The 21,033-nt window shown below is 35.6% G+C and overlaps 1 long non-coding RNA gene across 1 annotated transcript; it reads right to left on the bottom strand.

The window, feature by feature from the left end:
* Positions 1-6,809: 6,809 nt before the first annotated feature.
* Positions 6,810-16,382, bottom strand: LOC118766150. The gene is made up of 4 exons (XR_005002060.1): positions 16,284-16,382; positions 15,876-15,881; positions 13,252-13,255; positions 6,810-6,852 (listed from the first exon to the last, which is right to left on the bottom strand). It is a non-coding gene; the product is annotated as an uncharacterized LOC118766150 (long non-coding RNA).
* Positions 16,383-21,033: the final 4,651 nt, after the last annotated feature.

Raw genomic sequence — 21,033 nt, forward strand, 5'->3', positions numbered from 1 at the left:
GGAATCAAAATCGAAATCAAATTCGATGACTGGCACCCATGCTAGTGGAGTGCTAAGAGTACCATAAGATTGTTGCCAGAGCAACAAGCTGGCCTCTGTGCTGATGGCACGTTAAAAAACACCATTCAAGCGTGATCGTTACCTGCGCTGCCTTACTAGCACCTGGGCTGGTGGCACGTAAAAGACATTTGAAGCAAGGTCGTTGCCAGTGCCACTGGACTGGCTCCTGAGCAGGTGACACATACAATGACCTCGCTTCAAATGTTTTTTACGTGCCACCAGCACAGGTGCTAGTAAGGCAACGCAGGTAACGATCACACTCGAATGGTGTTTTTTAACGTGCCATCAGGTTATGGTCTCACTTGCACTTGCTGAGTCTTCTCAAGCACAGCATAGCAGTATATGATGTATTAGCCATGCATGATCTGCTGTAGGAGAGAAACTATTTATGTTTTATTTGTTGGCTTTTCATCTTCAGGACAGCTCTAATTGAGTAAGATCTATGATCAACATTATTCCAGCCATGACCATCATGTCTGGACTGGCTCCTGAGCAGGTGACACATAAAAAGCACCATCTGAGCATGGCCGTTGCCAGTACTGCCTGACCGGCCCCCATGCCGGTAGCACGTAAAAGCACCCACTACACTCTCAGAGTGGTTGACGTTAGGAACGGCATCCAGCAGTAGAAACTCTGCCGGATCAGATTGGAGCCTGGTGCAGCCATCTGGTTCGCCAGTCCTCAGTCAAAATCGTCCAACCCATGCTAGCATGGAAAGCGGACGTTAAACGATGATGATGATGATGATGATGATGATGATACTGGTCAGATCCCATAACCTACCAAAATTTCTGACTGATGAAATAAAATAAGCCAGCAAAAGCAAAAAAAACTGTGCTGTCCTTTAGAATGTGTATTTTTGGATGTAACTGTTTTAACTATTTAATGTTCTATTCATTTACATTAGCAGTAATTTGACAGAAAGGATACATGCTTCAATAAATGGCTGCCTGTCATTTCTATCTTTCAGTATTCCAAATTAAAATCTTGTTGAAATCAACTTTATCAGTCAACCTTTTTTTTATCTTTAATCTTTTAGTTAGTTGGATTTTTTTGCGAGAGTAGTTGGAAGGAGGGAGGAAGATATCTTCAAACCAGCAACCTGACCGAAACACTTGCAACAGAGTGGAATCTACTAAACTCACATAAGATGCCAGGCAGTGGGGTTAAGTCAAAGACACTCAACAAGACCAAGATTAGTAGTATTTATTTTTAAAAACAAAAGCATTATTACATTGTATCAAAATATAGAGACTGAATAATATGTACCAGACTTATATACATTATGTCATATTACATTATTATATCGTTATATTATATCATAGTTATACATACACACACACATGCACACATATATATGTATGTATATATATATGCCTGTTTGTGTGTACCACATTTATTAGCATAATTTTATTTTATATATATATATATATATATATATATTTATATGTATGTATGCAGATGTGTGTGTATGTATGTATGTATATTTGTGTGTGCATGTGTGTAAAGAGAGATAATGACACACACATACACATTAAGAAAAATTGAAAACTTTAGTAAAAATTTCTAGCTTCATGAAAACACATTTCTTTTAGGTATTTCTGAATTTAGGTGTGTATGTGTTAAAGCAGACATATTGATAAAATAATGGAAAAAAAAAAAAAATTAAATATTCCTATATTTCATAAAAGGAAATAATTTGCTTCTTGCATATCAATAACCTGAGTGTAATGGAGCAATTTCAATTTCTTAGACATTCTGATAATATCTCATTGCTGATGTATGCTGTTCACATGAATTTGGCATTCAAAAGAAAATTCACTTTACCTTAGAAGTGACCTCTGGTGCATGTAAGGTTTATGAAGCGTTTCTTGAAGATGGCTGCAGTAAAACAAATGGTTTCTTGCCAAAAAAAATTTTAAAGTTGTGGTGAGAAAAGTAAATTTTGCTGTAGTTTTATATTTTACTTTTTTTTTCTTATGGAATGACCACAAAGACTTACAAGAATAAGAATTAATCAGAAATTATTTATAAATAACAAAAGAAAAAAATTACAGATTTTCTTCATAATTAAAGTTTGAAAATAAACTGTAATTTACCATTTGTTTTTTGGTTTGTTTGTTTCTAAGGTCAGTTTAAATTGATTGCTATATATGTGTTGTAAACAATTAAAGTAAATTAAACTGACCATTTTACTGATGTTATAATTTTAATCTGAATATTTGAAAGAAAATATTAGCGTCACTTTCTGACCTTACCAGTAGAACATTATACTATGAGAAAAGAGGTCCATAGTTTGTACATCATTTTCAAGAGTGTTCTAAAACCTCAAAACACAAAACACATTGACTTAATTCACACATTTGAAGTTAAGTACAATGAATGAATACAGCTTTAACAAAAACTAGCAGTATAGCCTGACGTTGCTTAGGTTTGTTTTCTTTTCAACCCTTTAGAATTGGAATTTTTGAAAAGTAAAACGTTTTCATTATGTAGCTTGTTATTCTCTTTAAGTGAACATTTTTCTGGTTGAAATACACTGAAAAATGGCAACACAGTAGTCAAAAAATCGTAAAAAATAGGGATTTTTTCATAGAAAAAAAACACCTTTTTGATGTAAATAATTTTTGGTCTTAATATGGTCATATTTGAATTTTTTCTTCTACGGAACAAAGAGCAAGCCTTCTTCTATCATACTCTCAATTTTGGTCAACTTGCGCCACAAGGTCTCAGAAGAGATAGTGTTAGTTGAAGGCTACCAAACCTGCCACACGCACACAAACAACTTCAGCTTTATATATAAAGACTATATTTGTTTAATGCAAGCTGTGCATAAGACTTTATCTGGATTATGGGAAAGTGCCCCACAAATTCATCAATATGAAATTTTCTTAGTGCTTTGGTTGGTCTTGCCTTCTGCTCATAGTTTAATTCTGATTGCAAGCTATAAATGAGAACTTGTATGTACCTCTCGTAGACTTATAATGCAAATACATTTTCTACCAAGCAGAAATCTTGCACATCCATGAGAGATTCCTTATTAGAGATACGTGTTAAGTACTCTAATATCTTTTTAATTAAGCATGCATACAAGTATGGTTCCATGCTTAAGAAGCTCACTTCACATTTACCAGGTTTGGGATTCAGGCTCATTGTGTAGCATCATGAGTAAGTTTCTTCCATCATGGCTATAAATTGGCCTAAGCCTTGGGAGTGAAGTTTGATAAACAGAGACTGAGTTGAAGCCTATGACAAGAAAAATGCCAGTTTTTTTTTGCATTAAGATCCTTCAAAGTTGCATAAACGTTCTACTGGCAGGAATTGCCCAGGCATTTATGAATAAAAAAAATCATATTTATTTACTTATATTATTACTCAAAATGATTTAAGGCAGTGAACTGGAAAAATAGTTAGCATGCAGGACAAAATGATGCTGAAGTGCATTTCATCTTTATATTCTGAGTTCAAATTCTGCTGAGGTTGATTTTGCCTTTCGTCACTTTTGGGGTCAATAAAATGAGTACCAGTCAAGTACCAGGGTCGATGTAATCAACTTACTCCTTCTCTAAAATATTGCTGGACATGTGCCAAAATTTGAAACCATTATTATTTAAGATGATTGCGGTGATAGTGACCCTACTGTCCATCGTATGGAGTGCTACTGAATATTGGTTGGGAAAAAAGAATATCTTAACTTCATTACCAGCTTTTATCTATTTTAAGAACTCATGGAAAATTTTTCTTTTCCATCGTCTTTTCTTTGTTCTCCATAGTCTTACTCTTCTCATACAACATACTCATCATACTGGCATGTGAAAGTATAATAAATAAAATAAATGCGCCCTTTTAAAGCCTAGCCAAGCTCATGGGCTCAGTTTCCTGGTTTCTATGGCGTATGTGTTCCCCAGCTGGACAGGACAACAGTACATCGCAGTGTTACTCATTTTTACCAGCTGAGTGGACTAGAGCAACGTGAAATAAGTGTTTTGCTCAAGAACACAATGCGTCGCCTGGTCCAGGAATCGAAACCACAATCTTACGATCATGGTGCTGACACCCTAACCACTAAGCCACATACCTCCACATGTGAAAGTATAGGCAGCTTTAACTGAGAGTAGAGGTTTTTATTGCAGTTACACTGGAGGAAGAATGATTTACCACATCAAACTTCTTCCCTTGTCTTTTTAATCCTCTCCCACAATTTTCACCCTGGAATTCATTGTATATTCCCAGGATAAATAGGTGGAAATTACTTGCATTATAGAGATACTTTGGATAATGTCACTTTTTTGATATTCTATGTCCAAGTAAAGAACAGGATACTTAAGGCTAGAACACTTTTGATAAGTCTCTCAATGTCTGCTCAAAATCATAGTATCAAAGAAATTTTTGATGTTTGATTTTATAAACCTTTGAGAAAAAGTGAAGTAATTCTTTTTTGGAATAGTGGATCTTGAAGCATGCAATATTGGGCTGGAAACCTCTTTTGGACAGCCTTTGTAATTTTCTACCTAAAAAAATTTTTCAGTCCAGTATCTACAGGCTGCTATTTTTTATAGCTTTATGTAGGCTTCAAGATCCACTATTTCGAAAACGAATTATTAACATAGATAATTATCAATGACTCAAATAAAAGCAAATCTAAGACCTTATTTTGATGTTGACTGTAACTGAGAGAGAATTACAAAACTTCCTAAAGGGATATTTTTTCTTCATCCTTTCTAGCAAGAGATGAGGTTTAGCTTGTGTCTTTATACCATGAAATTCCCTGAAATATACAATATTTTGTTACTTTTGTTTTCTTTTTGTAATTAGAACAACAAGTAAAGGTGTGCAAGACATCTGTGATTGAATAAACATACTTTTATATATGTATGTATATGTATACATACATATGTATGCATCTGTGTGAGTGAGTGTATGTGTGTAGATACATACATATATATATATATATATATATATATATTATATATATATATACATATAAATCATTTGCTTTAAATAAACTCAATGACCTGCAAACAATTTCATTCCTTTTACTCCTCTGATGATTTCACTTCTACATTTTTATGCTCATCATAATGTGAGCTGATAATTTTTATTAATTTCTTTTACTTTTCTTTGTGTGTGATTTCTTAAATATATATTACCTATACTCACACCTGTCTTTGTTTCCTCTTTTTTCCTTTCTCTCTCTCTCTCTCTCTCTCTCTCTCTCTCTCTCTCTCCTCCCTCTCCCCCCCTCTCTCTCTCTCTCTTTCTCACACTTTCTTTAATGTTTATTTGGTAGCTACTAATCACTTCATAACTTAAGTGAGTTAGAAAATAATCAAAAGCCAAGTAAGTTTTATCTTGGAGGAGCAGAAAGAAATAGAAATGTGATTAGAAGTCAAATGCAGGACCAGTTCCTCCATTGAACCATTATTATTTGCATGATATAACCAATTTATCTTCAAAACTTCTATTGAAATAGAAATTTAATTATGAGAATATTCACAAATATTTCCCTGGTTTACTTCTTTGTTGATATACTCGTTTATTTATCAATTTTCGTAAGTTTTTCTTCTTTTTTTTTTCCTTTTCTATAGTTTCTACATCATTTAAAAAAAATTTTGTAACTTATTCTAATCTATTTTATTTACTTATTTCCATTATTACTTTTTTATTTTGTTTGTGAGTGGATTATAACATCTGCTGTAAATACAGATCACGGAACATAGAAGATTGATTGATGCTATGTTGGTTTTTTAGCTCAAATCTTTTCTCAAGTTTTGCCTTCAAAATTATTTTTTAGATGCTTCTGTTGAAGGCTTCCTATATATAACTGGTTTTTTTTTTTATTTCTCTCTATATATATATTTTGTAAATATTTAGAAAGTTAAATTTTTGTATTTTCATTTCTTCTGTGGAAAGTTTTGAGAAAACAAATAAGCTCAGATGCCTAAGGCAAGTTAGATATCTGTAAAATTTTCTAACTAAAAGTACATCATGAAGTGTCAAATAGATAGCAGTTAGGGAATGATAATGTTCTTGACAACAATGTGGGGGGGGGCGATAAGTTTGTGTATATATACGCATGTATATCATCGTCATTACCTTCATCGTTATCAGCATCACCATCATCATCAGCATCCTCATCATCATTATAATCACCAACATCATCATCTTCAACTTCATCTTCATCATTATTTTATGTCCACTCTTCCATGCTTGCACAGGTTAGGCAGAATAATGTTGAGGCAGATTTTCTGTATCTGGATGCTATTCTTGTGGCCAAGCCCCACCTTGTTTCCAGGCAAGGTAATATTTCCTTGTGACTAGACATGTTTTCACAGAATATGGAAATTACTGCTTGTATCACGGTTATATTCATTTGCAACTGTCATGACATCGAGACTAGGACACAGTAACACACGAACATGCAAACACATATATATGTATATATACATACATATACAATGAGCTTCTTTCAGTTTCTGTCTTTGGTTAGCTCAAGACTACAGTAGGAGATATTTGCCCAAGATACCATACAGTGGGAATGAACCTAGAACCCTATAGTTGGAAAGCAAGCATTTTTACCACATAGCCACTTCTGCAAATATATATAGATATAAAGGAAAAAGAGGTAGTCAGAATTTTTGATAATTATTTATTTAGCACTTTCATCTCATTTCAAATATTCATCATGAATAATCTTTTTTCAGAAAGTTTATGCCCATAATATATGTGTGTGGGTAAGGCAGTGAGCTGGCAGAAACAGCATGCCATGTGAAATGTTTAATGGTCTTTCATCTACCATTACATTCTGTGTTCATATTCCACCGAGGTAAACTTTGCATTTCATCCTTTCAGGGTCGATTAAATAAGTACCAGTTACACACCAGGGTTGATGTAATTGTCTGTCCTTGTCTGTCCTTTGTCTGTCCTTGTTTGTCCCCTCTATGTTCAGCTCCCTGTGGGCAATAAAGAAATATGTGTGTGGGTAGTCTAAAGGACTGGAAGTGAAAGGGACAAAAGAGAAACTAAAACGTGACCCATGGTCATCATCACCTCTCATTTCCATTTCCTTTCGATGCCGATTGCCAAAGCAACCAATCAGGTTTCCCTTGTCTCCCACTTTCAACAGGGTTTGTTGTCTCTCCATTGTTCCTTTCACATCCAATTCTTTAGGATACCCTTCCTGGCATTACCCATTTTTCATATGATGTCTGAACCATAAGGCCTTATTCTGTTTATTTAATTCATTTTGTTAATATGTCCACATTCTGTAATGTTTGTAGTCATCTTTGTCCCTTGTCTATTCGCCTTTTGTCTCATCTTAAAAGTACAATTAATTTTTTTTGTTCCTATGTTCAGTTTTTGTCATGTTTCGTCCCTCCTTGTTTCTTTGCTTGCTTTTCCCTAGTGGGATCTCATCGCTGATGCCACCAAAGTGGGATAATGTTATTGTTAAAGGCATGAAATTGCTGCAATCTTATGGACAATAACTGAAGTGGAGTTGGTGACATACTATGTGCGTATTTTCCATTTGTTTTATTTGTTCTTCTATATATTTTTTAAGCATATATATATACATATATATATATATATATATATATATAACTAAAATCAACAACTATTGCAAATGTTACAAGATGCAATGAAAATTTTGGAAAAAATAACTAAATGAGTGGAAATTTAACCAGTGTGTGTTAAATAATAAGGCACTAAAAGAGAATGACTATTCCCAGACACAATGAAATATGCTTCAACACACGAATTCACAAAAAGAATCTTGCAAACTAAATATAGCATCGAAATAGAAATTATAAGAACTTCATAGAAGATAGATAAAAAAACTCAGTAAGTGACCTCTATGTGTCTTCCTCTTCATATTTCTCTCTTTTACTTGTTTTAGACATTTGACTGTGGCTATGCTGGAGCACCACCTTTAGTTGAGCAAATCGACCCCAGGACTTATTCTTTGTAAGCCTAGTACTTATTCTATCAGTCTCTTTTGCCAAACTGCTAAGTTACAGGGACGTAAACACACCAGCATCGGTTGTCAAGCGATGTTGGAGGGACAAACACAGACACTCAAACATGCAAACACAAACACATATACATATATACATGTATACAAATATGACGGGCTTCTTTCAGTTTCTATCTACCAAATCCACTCACGAGGCTTTGGTCAGCCCAAGGTTATAGTAGAAGACACTTACCCAAGGTGCCATGCAGTGGGACTGAACCCAGAACCATGTGGTTGGTAAGCAAGCTACTTACCACACAGCCACACCTATATAGATAACTCATTATAAATGGCCGAAGGTGAATAACCTGTCTGCAACCAGTCTGTGTGTTAAATAATAAGGTACTAAAGGAGAATGAATCTCCCCAGACTCAATGAAATGTGCTTCAACACACAAATTAACATAAAGAATCTTGCAAACAAAATACAAAAATGAAATAGAAATTATAAGAACTTTATAGAAGATTGATAAAAAAATTCAGCAAGTGACCTCCATGTGTCTTCCTCTTCATATTTCTTAATTTCAAATTAAAATTACTGATCTCACCTCACATTATGAGTGAATAGTATAAAAGGTGGATAAAGTTCAGGAAGCTCTTTAATATGTTGGCAATAAAAATTTTATTATTCTTCCACAAAAGCAGACAATATGTAGCATTTATAGGGAGTGCAATATTGGCATTGCTTAAGGGCATGAAAACAATTATAGAGGATTTGGAAACTGAGATAGAATTAAGTCAAATATGATGTTCCATACTAGATGTTAAATAGCATGGGAAACTAAAGCACAAATGAGTTAGAATGTGACATGATGTATGCAAAAAAACAAAAAAAAGAAACCCACTGCACTTCTATGGACATTTGATATACTGAGTAAAAAATCTACATTGGACTAACGGAAAAATATACCCAAGGCTGAAGTAGATCAAGAACTGTACATAAAGAAATGGTGTGATCAGATCATACTATGACAATTTCCACAGTTGAGGTGACATAAGATTCAGGTAAGTTATAAATTGGCATGTTGCAATTTGTTTAATTAATATCATAGAACAATCAAATATTGAAGTAATGATTACCATGATGAGGATGGGGAGGATGTTTATACACATACATGTGAATATATATTCATATATGTCTCTCTCATGGTTGGCATTAGGAAGGGCATTCAGCTGTAGAAACACTGCTAGATCAGACTGGAGCCTGGTGCAGCCTCCTGGCTTCCCAGACACCAGTCGAACTGTCCAACCCATGCTAGCATGGAAAACGGACGTTAAATGATGATAATGATGATGATGATGATGATGAAGATGATTATGAAGCATAAATATGTATGTATACACACACACATCTTGAGCCTATAAACTCATTAAGCTGAACTAAGATACTCTCCAATGCAAAAATCAAAGCTATGACCTAATGATTCTGAGTCTAATACGCAAACCACTGTCAATTGCCTTCAAACACACAACCACACAAACACACACGCACACACACAAACACACACATACACACACACACACACACGTGCATATACTCATTATTGTCACTTTATAACTTAGCCAGATGTTTCAACTCATTTCTATGGAGAAGATTGATTTTACTTCAGACAATGTTCATACATTCCGTTATAAAGAGGAAGTAAAAAGAGCAGTCTGGAGGAAAGTAATGAGAGGAAAAGGAAGAGGAAGTGAAGGAGAATGAGAAAACAGAGAAGAGGAAAGAAAATGAATGAGGGTATTGGAAGGAGAGGAGGAAGTGAAAGGATAAAAAGAAAAAAACTATGAGAAACAGGGGATGTAGAATGGTAGGAAAGAGCTAAGAATTACATAATAATTGAATGGAACCAGAAACTAAGCAGGGGAGAGGGGGGTAGCTAATTTAAGCATTGTGGTAAGTTGTGGTAATTAACATGCTGGAAAATAATTAATAACGATAAAGATAATTAGAGTAATAATGATAATTGTGATACTAATACTAATGGTACAATGAAAATAAGATTAAAATAACATGAAAAGATAATAATAGTACTAGCAATAATTATCATTATGCTGAGAATTATTGTCAGTACTACTATTATTAAATTTCATATTTTCTGTTATTTCGTTATTTTATTTTTATTTTTAGGCCAACTATTATGAGGAATACTATTACAATTATCATTATATCATTATTTATATTTTAGGTCAACTTTACCATTCATCCCTCCAAAGTTGATAAAAAAAGTACCATTCACTTCCAAGGGTATCAACTAACCTCCATCCTTCAAAATTGCTGCCATTGTATCTAAATTAGAAATGCTTATTATTACTATTGGCGGCAAGCTGGCAAAATCATTAACCTGTTGAGCAAAATGCTAAATGGTATTTCGTCTGCTCTTTACATACTGAGTTCAAATTGAACCAAGGTAAACTTTACCTTTCATCCCTTTAGAGTCAATAAAAAAAGTACCAATTGTGTACTGGAATTGATGTAATCAGCAATCCCGCTCCTCCAAATTCCAGGCCTATAGTAGATAGGATTATCATTATTATTATTATTACATAGGGAAATCTAAATCAAAATCAAATTCAATGACTGGCATCCATGCTAGCAGGGTGCAAAGAGCACCATACGAGTGTGATCATTGACAGAGCAGCTAACTGGCTTCCATGCCAGTGGCACATAAAAGGTACCATTCGAGTGTGATCATTACCAGCGTCACCTTACAGGCACTTGAGCCCCATGCTAGTCGGGTGCTAAGAGCACCATCTGAGTGTGATGATGCAGGTGGCACATAAAAAGAAACCATTTGAGCGTGGCCATTGCCAGTATTGATCTCACCTCACATTATGAGTGAATAGTATAAAAGATGGATAAAGTTCAGGAAGCTCTTTAATATGTTGGCAATAAAAAGTTTATTATTCTTCCACAAAAGCAGACAATATGTAGCGTTTTTGAGGAGCGCAATATTAGCATTGCTGAAGGGCATGAAAGCAATTATTAGAAATAGCTGAAGGTGAATAACCTCTCTACAACTGGAGGAAGGAACATATGCACCTCACATACAAGTACAACCATACTTCTCTAAAGAAACAAGAGTAGAAACATTTGACCAATAATAAAAACAAAAACTGAATATCCCTACTCAAGCTGTAAGATTGCGATTTTCATTACTGCGGGTCACTGTAACCAACTGGTTAGACATTAAAGGAGATTCTCTAATGTTTCCACCAAGAATGCAATAGCATAACTTTTGTAAGAGTTATTTACGATAGTACATATATATATATATATATATATATATATATATATACGTGTGTGTGTGTGAACGAATGCACATGCATGGATATATATATGTATATGTAAATACATAGAAATACACATGCACACGCATACACATGTATATGTATGTATGCTATATATATATACTAGCAGTATCACCCGGTGTTGCTTGGGTTTGTTTCCACCCTTTAGAATTGGAATTTTTGAATTATGTAGCATTATGTAGCTTGTTATTCTCTTCAAGTGAACATTTTTCCAGTTGAAATACACCGAAAAATGGTGACACAGCAGTCAAAAATCGTAAAAAATAGGGATTTTCATAGAAAAAAAAGCACTTTTTTGATGTAAATAATTTTTGGTGTTAACGTGGTCCTATTTGAATTTTATCTTCTTCAGAATGAAGAGCAAGCCTTCTTCTATCATACTCTCAATTTTGGTCAACTTGTGCTGCAGGGTCTCGAAGGAGATAGTGTTAGTTAAAGGCTACCAAACCTGCCACACACACAGACAACTTCAGCTTTATATATATAGATTTGCTACACACTACTTTCCATCCTTAATAATGAAACTTGGTAGATCCAAAAGTTAAACACACAGACACACACACAGATACACACACAGACACACAAGTTGAGTTTTATATATATAGATTTCTCAATGGGGATTTCAGGGGAGAGTTTCAGGGAGTCACTGGCGATGTATTGTGATGATTAAAAATCCAGCCTGCTAAAATTCGGTTAAAGTGATTCAAACTGCAGACTCAACGCAAAATGGTCACATTTAATTCAAAGCATTAAAAATGTTATGAAAACAATTGGTATGTGTTCACGAAGTCCAAACGATTAATACGAAAAAACCCTCCAGGCTACATCCTGAAAATTCATTTCTTTGCCAAATTTCTACTATGTTTACGGCAATTCGTTTTTATATCTTGATTTTTTACTTTTTATGCAATTTACGCATGCTTGCACGCGTGGTGAACACAGTTCACGTTAAACAGCTGACTGAGTAAAGTTCACTATTCAATGCATGGGATAAGGCCTAAACAAGCACATTATCGAACTTTGCACTTATGAGATGAATTTCGGAACAGAAATAGCACAGTTCAATTTTCATTCGTCTAAACTTTAAGTGACCCAATATTGGTGGTTCTATGATTTGTTGGCTAGGAGGAGATGTGCCGGGAAGTTAAACACACAGACACACACACAGATACACACACAGACACACAAGTTGAGTTTTATATATATAGATATATATATTATGTATATACACATATACATGTAAAAAACACATATACATTGATTTTATCATATTACTTACACAACACAAGTTCAGGAGAAATATTATTAGCATGACATTGCTTCTATGAAGTTTAAGACATTTGGAGTATTCCCACAGGAGTCAAAAATGAAATTAAAAACAAGAGATTTAAATAATCATTTTTGCACATGTTGCTTAAAAAAAGCATAAAGATAAGCATTTCCTTCTTAATCTTCATATAACATTTCAAAAACATTCAGACAACAGATATTTCAAGAGAAGATAGGATTGGATTACCAGCTGAATGATCTGAAACATGTAACTTGGAGTACTGGAATTAAGGGCCTATTACATTTAATGTATTAAAGAGTATTCTCTACTTCCATATTAAGTTTTGTAAATTATCACTTCTCAGGATATATCTATATATATAAAACTGTAGTTGTGTGAGTGTCTGTCCCCTTCGATTTAGATTCGTAACTACTCCCACATTTTGCAGTGCAGTTTAACCAAAAGCGGGTATCTTATAGTCGTGATTCATATCGAGCCCTTCTGGGTATTAGCACACGTCTACGATGAGTCTACGATTTTAAAAATAATTTACCATCATTTTTTTCCATTTTCATGCATATTCTTTTAAAGGGAAGTACCTCTCTAAAAATGTCTACGATGAGTCAACGATTTAAAAAAAAATTTACCATCATATTTTTTCCATTTTTAATGCAATTTTTTGCTAATTTTTGGCTATAACTCTCTAAAAATGCTGTATAGTTATTTCCCTTACAAACCCGAGCAACGCCGGGTGATACTGTTAGTATACATATATAAATAAGAAACCCCTTCAGTCATGCATGACCATAGGATTGTACCTAGATAGTTACTCTCCAAGGTACAAGTCCAGGTAAGATTGTTTATGGGAGACCATCAGTTACCCTTACAAGTCTGCCCTCTCCATTTCACCAATGGTATCCAGGGGGAAAGGCAAAGGTTGATACAGCTTGGCACCAGTGATGTCGCAACTCATTTCTACAGCTGAGTGAACTGAAGCAAAGTGAAATAAAGTGTCTTGCTCAAGAACACAACACACAACACAGTCTTTGAATTGAGCTCATTACCTCATGATTGGGCATATTTGTTTGCTAATATTAGCATATGGTAAAAGGCAGCAACCTGGAAGAATTGCTAACCTGCCAGGCAAAAAAGTTTGTGGCATTTCATCCATCTTTACATTCTGAGTTCAAATTCCACCAAGGATGATTTTGTCTTTCAGTCTTTCGGGGTTGATAAAATAAGTATCATTTGAACACTAGGGTGAATATAATTGACTTGATCCCTCCCTCTAAATTGCTGGCCTTGTGCCAAAATTTGAAACCAATATTTATTCTTTTACATGTTTCAGTCATTTGACTGCAGACGTGCTGGAACACCACCTTTAGGGGTTTTAGTCGAAGAAATCAACCCCAGAGCTTATTCTTTGTAACCTGAGTACTTATTCCATTAGTTTCCTCTACTGAACCACTAAGTCACAGGTATGTACACACACCGACATCAGTTGTCAAGCGATGGTGGAGGAGACAAACACAGACACTAAGTCATGCACACATAAATATATACATACAATGGGCTTCTTTCAGTTTCTGTCCACCAAATTCACTCACGAGACTTCAATCAGTCCAAAGGCTATAGTAAAAGATGCTTGCCCAAGATGCCACAATGTGGGATTGAACACAGAATCATGTGGTTGGGAAGCAAGATTCTTATCAAACAGTCATGCCTGCACCTATTGAGTATAGTAACAAAACAATGAGTTTTCTAGGTGACTGTGATAGCATAACCTTTTCTATTAGTAAATTTAATTTTCTAGATGGCATTAAGACGACATCAAAATTATATAATACCTTTTTAAAGAAAGATTTCTGACTCTGGTTCAAAAAGCAAAAACTTTCATTCAAGAGAAAGTTGGTCTTCATGCAAGATAATGCCCTGTCTCATGCAACGAAGAATTCTAAAGAATACCTGCAGTAAATAGGCTTCTCTGGAGGTCACTTGGTGAGTGGCCACCTTGCACTCCTGACTTAAACCCAATGAAGAACTTATGGGGTATTCTGAAGAGCCGTGTTTAACAAGATGGATGACAGTGTTGAAGAAAAGTTGCCCTCTGGGAGGCTATTGTAGATGCTGCTCAAAGCATGACGCAAGAGGATATCATCATCTTGACAAATTCAATGGATGAGTGCATAGGGAAGGTTACTGCATGTGGAGAATCATACATTAAACATTAGGGGCTTTATGACATCATAATCCCATGGTTATTTTCATATGAACTTATCATTATGTTTACCATGAAAATTATGAATAATTTTTTTGTTAAACCTTTACTATTGAATTAAATAAACGTTTGTTCTGACACAATTACCATTTCCATTATACTTGCCTATTAATTTGTGATGGTGAAAATGCTATCAACTATTTCTAGTTTCTTCCCCTGGCATCTGATGGAATCTGTTTTCTGTGCATCTTCAGTATTTTGCTCACACAAAAGCTATCATCCTGGTTAGCCTTCCTTTGATGTTACTGCACTACTTATGTGTCTATAGTTTACACTGGGTACATCTTATGGAGTTTCTACCTACACTTTTTCACAGATCAAGCAGGGCCATCTGCCTGAAGGAGTCTGTGATGTGTTCACCTTCCTACTTACTAGGACTTTGGTTTTTTGCAACATTGACTCTAAGGCCCTTCGATTCTAAACCTTGCTTCCACACCTCAAATTTCTTCTCTAGTTCTGGTAGTGATTCCACTATGAGAGCAAGGTCATCAGCAGAGAGGAGCTCTCAGGGGCAGCCTGTCTTGAATTCCTCTGTTATTGCTTCGAGGAGTATGATGAATAAGAGGGGGCTGAGGACAACACCTACTTCTACCTGGGATTCTTCACTATACTCATTGCCAACCCTTACCTTACTGACTGCATCCCTGTACAGCTCTTATTAACCACTCGTCTATTCCAAGTTTCTGCATCACCCACCAGATAAAGGATCAGGGGACCCTGTCAAAGGCTTTCTCCAAGTCAACAAAAGCTAAGTATAGAGATTCATCTTTGGCTAGGTATTTCTCCTGCAATAGCTTTGCCAGAAGTATAGCATCAATAGTGCTTCTACCTGGCACAAAACTGAACTGCATCTCATCTAAGCAGTCTCTCTCCCTTATTAGGTGACCTTCATCACCTGATTCAGCAGTTTGATATCCCTGTAGTTATTTCTACCTAAAGCATCACCTTTACCTTCATAGCATTTGACTATGGTGCTGCTACATCAATCATTTGGCGTGACTCCTTCTTGAACTACCTGATTTACAATACAGGTGGCTAGACCATAACCCACACCACCAGATATTTTAAGTATCTCAGCAGTGATTCCTGATGGGCTGGGGGCTTTCCTGACTTCATATTCCTAATTGCCTTATCTACCAGGGTGCTAGAGATTCAGGTAGCTTGTCCCTCAAGTGAGTCAAAATTTGGCAGGCCCTCCTGCTCTTATTCATTCTCCACATTCAGCAGCCTTTCATAATGGCATCTCCAAGCCTCTTTCTTTACAGAATCATTAAGATCATTAAAAGGCAGTGAGCTGGCAGAGACATTAGCACACCGGACGAAATGCTTAGCGGTATTTCATCTGCCGCTAACGTTCTGAGTCCAAATTCCGCCGAGGTCGACTTTGCTTTTCATCCTTTCGGGGTCGATTAAATAAGTACCAGTTACACACTGGGGTCGATGTAATCGACTTAATCCCTTTGTCTGTCCTTGTTTGTCCCCTCTGTGTGTAGCCTCTTGTGGGCAATAAAGAAATAAGAATCATTAAAAGCAAGTGCACCACCATCTATACAGACACATTTCTCTCCTGTAACATCACAATTTTCTCTTACACACGAATGTATATGTGTGTGTGTGTGTGTTTTACTGTTTGTGTGTGTGTGTGTGTGTTTTACTGTTTGTGTGTGTGTGCATATGTGTGCCTATATATTCATGTGTTTGGAAATATGTCTGTGTCTACACTGCATAATTTCGTTGTTTTGTATTACATGTATGCTTATATGTATGTATAAAGAATAAAGAAAGAGAGAGCAGGAGTGAAAAGAAGAGAGAATTAAAGAGACATACTGACAGACAAACAGAATACTATATTCTCCATGACAAACTATAAACAAATGCCAGAAAAATTATAATATTGGTTATTTCCACCAAACAGATGCTCCAATATTTTATGGCCAGGAATGAAATGTTGCAATGTCCAAGGTTTCCCCAATTGGTATAATCTGCATTAGTAAAATACTTTTTGCTTCAGCTATGAACACAATCCAAGCTCAATGATCTTGCTAACTTAATTCAATTTCATGATACTAGCTTGGAGAATTGGTAATATTAATATCTTTTCACCGAGCAAGAGAACCTGTAAGAAAAAAAATGCTAATATGAATAGCGTATCACTTAAAAATTTATCCCATAATGCAAGAACATATGTGATCAGTGCCATTGAGTTGAAAGGAAAATGGTCTAATTTGAATGAGAAAGCAGAAATAAATGCATGTGTGTCTGTTGTGTGTGTGTGTGTATGTGTGTATGTGTGCATGTAGGTGTGTGTGTGTGTGTTTTACTGTTTGTGTGTGTGTGTGTGTGTTTTACTGTTTGTGTGTGTGTGCATATGTGTGCCTATATATTCATGTGTTTGGAAATATGTCTGTGTCTACACTGCATAATTTCGTTGTTTTGTATTACATGTATGCTTATATGTATGTATAAAGAATAAAGAAAGAGAGAGCAGGAGTGAAAAGAAGAGAGAATTAAAGAGACATACTGACAGACAAACAGAATACTATATTCTCCATGACAAACTATAAACAAATGCCAGAAAAATTATAATATTGGTTATTTCCACCAAACAGATGCTCCAATATTTTATGGCCAGGAATGAAATGTTGCAATGTCCAAGGTTTCCCCAATTGGTATAATCTGCATTAGTAAAATACTTTTTGCTTCAGCTATGAACACAATCCAAGCTCAATGATCTTGCTAACTTAATTCAATTTCATGATACTAGCTTGGAGAATTGGTAATATTAATATCTTTTCACCGAGCAAGAGAACCTGTAAGAAAAAAAATGCTAATATGAATAGCGTATCACTTAAAAATTTATCCCATAATGCAAGAACATATGTGATCAGTGCCATTGAGTTGAAAGGAAAATGGTCTAATTTGAATGAGAAAGCAGAAATAAATGCATGTGTGTCTGTTGTGTGTGTGTGTGTATGTGTGTATGTGTGCATGTAGGTGTGTGTGTGTGTGTGTGTAAGTGTGTGTCTCTCTTGATCTCTCTCTATGCATACATGTGAGTATGTGTGTCTTTGGGATGAATAAACAAAAGTACTCACAAGGTGTAAACAGCTTATTTATTTCTTTGAAACTGACACTGTACTTCTTTGTTATTCTGAGTTTAGTATTTATCAGTTTATCATGAGAATTGATGTAGTACTAAAATATATTTAGACAGCTTTGAATGTGTGAGTGTGTTTGTGTGTGCAGAGGGGTGGCTCATAGGTGCAGGCATGGCTGTGTGGTAAATAGCTTGCTTACCAACCACATGGTTCCAGGTTCAGTCCCACTGTGTCACACCTTCGACAAGTGTCTTCTACTATATTTGTGGGCCAACCAAAGCCTTGTGAATGGATATGGCAGACGGAAACTAAAAGAAGCCCATCATATGTGTGTGAGTGTGTGCGTGTGTATGTGTGTGTGTGTGTGTTTGTGTGCCTGTGTTTGTCCCCCCCCATCACTTGACAACCAATGTCGGGGTGCTCACATCCCCGTAACATAGCGATAGAATAAGTACTAGGCTCACAAAGTATAAGTCCTAGGTTAACTTGTTCAACTAAAGGCGGTGCTCCAGCATGACAGCAGTCAAATGACTGACACAAATAACAGAATAAAAGAATATATATATATATTTATCATCACCATCATCATCATCATCATCACTGTCATTTAGCATCCATTTTCCATGCCGACATGGCTTGGACAGTTTGACTGGGACTTGGACAGTTTGACAGAGATCAGCAGCAGACTTGTCTGTTTCAATTTCGTATCTATGACTGGATGCCCTTCCTAATGCCAACTACTCCACAGAGTGTACCATGTGCCATTTACATGTCACCAGCACTGGCCACAACTTAGCTTGATGTGTCTTCTCAAGCACAACAAATTACCAAACATTTTGGTCACTTGTCATTGCTTCTGAGAGTCTGTGAGATTCAACATCTGAAGATCATATTTCACCACCCCATCCCATGTCTTCCTGGGTCTACTTCTTCCACAAGTTCCCCGCTGAGTTAGAGATCAACATACACACACACGCGCAGACACACACACACACACACATACAGACACACTCACACACATTCTTTAAATACTTTAAATTGCTTCAGTTTTAAAGATGTGATCATGCTGGGGTACCATTGTGTTTTTCACCACCTGAAATGCACCATATATATATATATATATATATATATATATATACATATGTATGTATGTATGTATGTATGTATTATGTCGGGTCACTCTCGAGTGCTACTGGTAACATGTAACCCAGTACAACCTGTTGCATGGTTGGGTCGTCAACGACTAAACCTGCATCCCCACCAAGCTTGCTTGGTGAGGGGGGTGTTTATTGGACACCGTCAAAGGGCGGAGGAACTCTTGAGAGTCAATGGTCATCCAATAAATATCTTAAGGCTGTATCATGCGCGAGGACATAGAAATAATCGGACTGAATACCCGACCACATGGTTAAACCATTGGGAGTGAAGGACTCCCAGCCTTTGTTAGGGCATCCCTCTAGGAGAAGGTAACTCAGGTAACTGGGATAACTCTGACATAAAACCTGCGGCTCAGTGGTTACCGATGATGTTGACTTGTTTTTCTTTTCGAATTATGGCTGCTGTTGCTTAGTGAGTGGGATTGACTCAGTGCACAGCCTTTCCTCAATTAAAAAAAAAATCTTCTTGCACAGGCATTGCACGATAACAACATTGATTAGGCTTCGTGCAATGGCCATACTCGATAACGAGGGGGGAGCCACCATGTATGTATGTATGTATGTATGTGTGTATTTTTCTTCAAATATGCCTCAGCACATTTTGCTACTACAACCATGTTGAGAACAATGAAACTAGTAGCAGACAAAGCTATAATATAATAGCATATAAATGTTATGTTAGAAAAGCCTTTGAATAGAAAAAGGTGAAGGCTGCCCAAGGCATTCTCAAAGCAGCCTTGCACATTTTCTTTGCAAAGAATATCAATATTTACAAGCTATTAATCACAGCTTTCTCTGCATTAAGTTTCACTGTTCCAAGTAAAGAATTATTTTACATATCCTTGAGGTATACTGGCAAAAATCAGGGTTTTATTTAGAAGTATATGGTTAACCATACACTCAATATATATACATTTTTATGATATCAACAGTTTTAAAAATATATAGAGAAATACAAAGGGTTGCTTGATCCAATAGTAGAAAGCCTGTTAAGTTTATAGAAACTATGGGCTTGTCACATGGGCAGTCTTAAAATTCTTCTATCAAAAGGGAGTTTTAACCCAATTTTTACTCACAATCATTTATAGTTTTATCTGCTTTAAATTTCACTGTTCCAAATCAATTATTTCACATTCTCTTAAAATTTATTAATTCATATGATGTGAACAATGTGTGTGTGTGTGTGTGTGTGTGTGTGGTGTGTGTGTGTGTGTGTGTGTGTGGATAGATAGAAAGATAGATAGATAGATAGATAGATAGATAGATAGATAGATAGATAGATAGATATGTTTCTTTATTAGCCAAACAGGGCTGAACATAGAGGGGACAAATTACAAAGTAGAGCTTTCCTTTTTGGGGAGAAAAAAATAAGAAAAGAAAATGAAAAATAAAAAATAAAAATGGGGTAGGTTTTCGATCAAAAGGGATTGTAAAAAGAAATAGGTAGATAGATAGATAGATACATGGAGGAATAGATATACATATTTATATTAAGTGTTACCAACAAAACAGTATTAGTATTGAAAGGTAATCTTTATATACAGCTTAACAAGAATGTCTAATTAGAACACCAGATACTTCATTATTGGCCTCAAGAGATCTTCTCATATAGACACTTCATGCATAAAGACACACACACACAGATCATAGTAAATGAGAATCATCTATCATGGGCGGCGGAATCCTCATATTAAATGATTTCAATCAACTGGAAATCATCAATGAGAAGTGCCCAGTCGCTGCATACCAGGCAAATTTTGCTGCTGTGACATATAGCAGATCAGCATCTTTTCAAACATTGATGTCCCAAATAGTCAGCAGGTTTATTAAAAATTGATTATTAGTGAC

The sequence above is a fragment of the Octopus sinensis genome, linkage group LG1 (assembly GCF_006345805.1).
Source record: "Octopus sinensis linkage group LG1, ASM634580v1, whole genome shotgun sequence".
Taxonomy (NCBI): domain Eukaryota; kingdom Metazoa; phylum Mollusca; class Cephalopoda; order Octopoda; family Octopodidae; genus Octopus; species Octopus sinensis.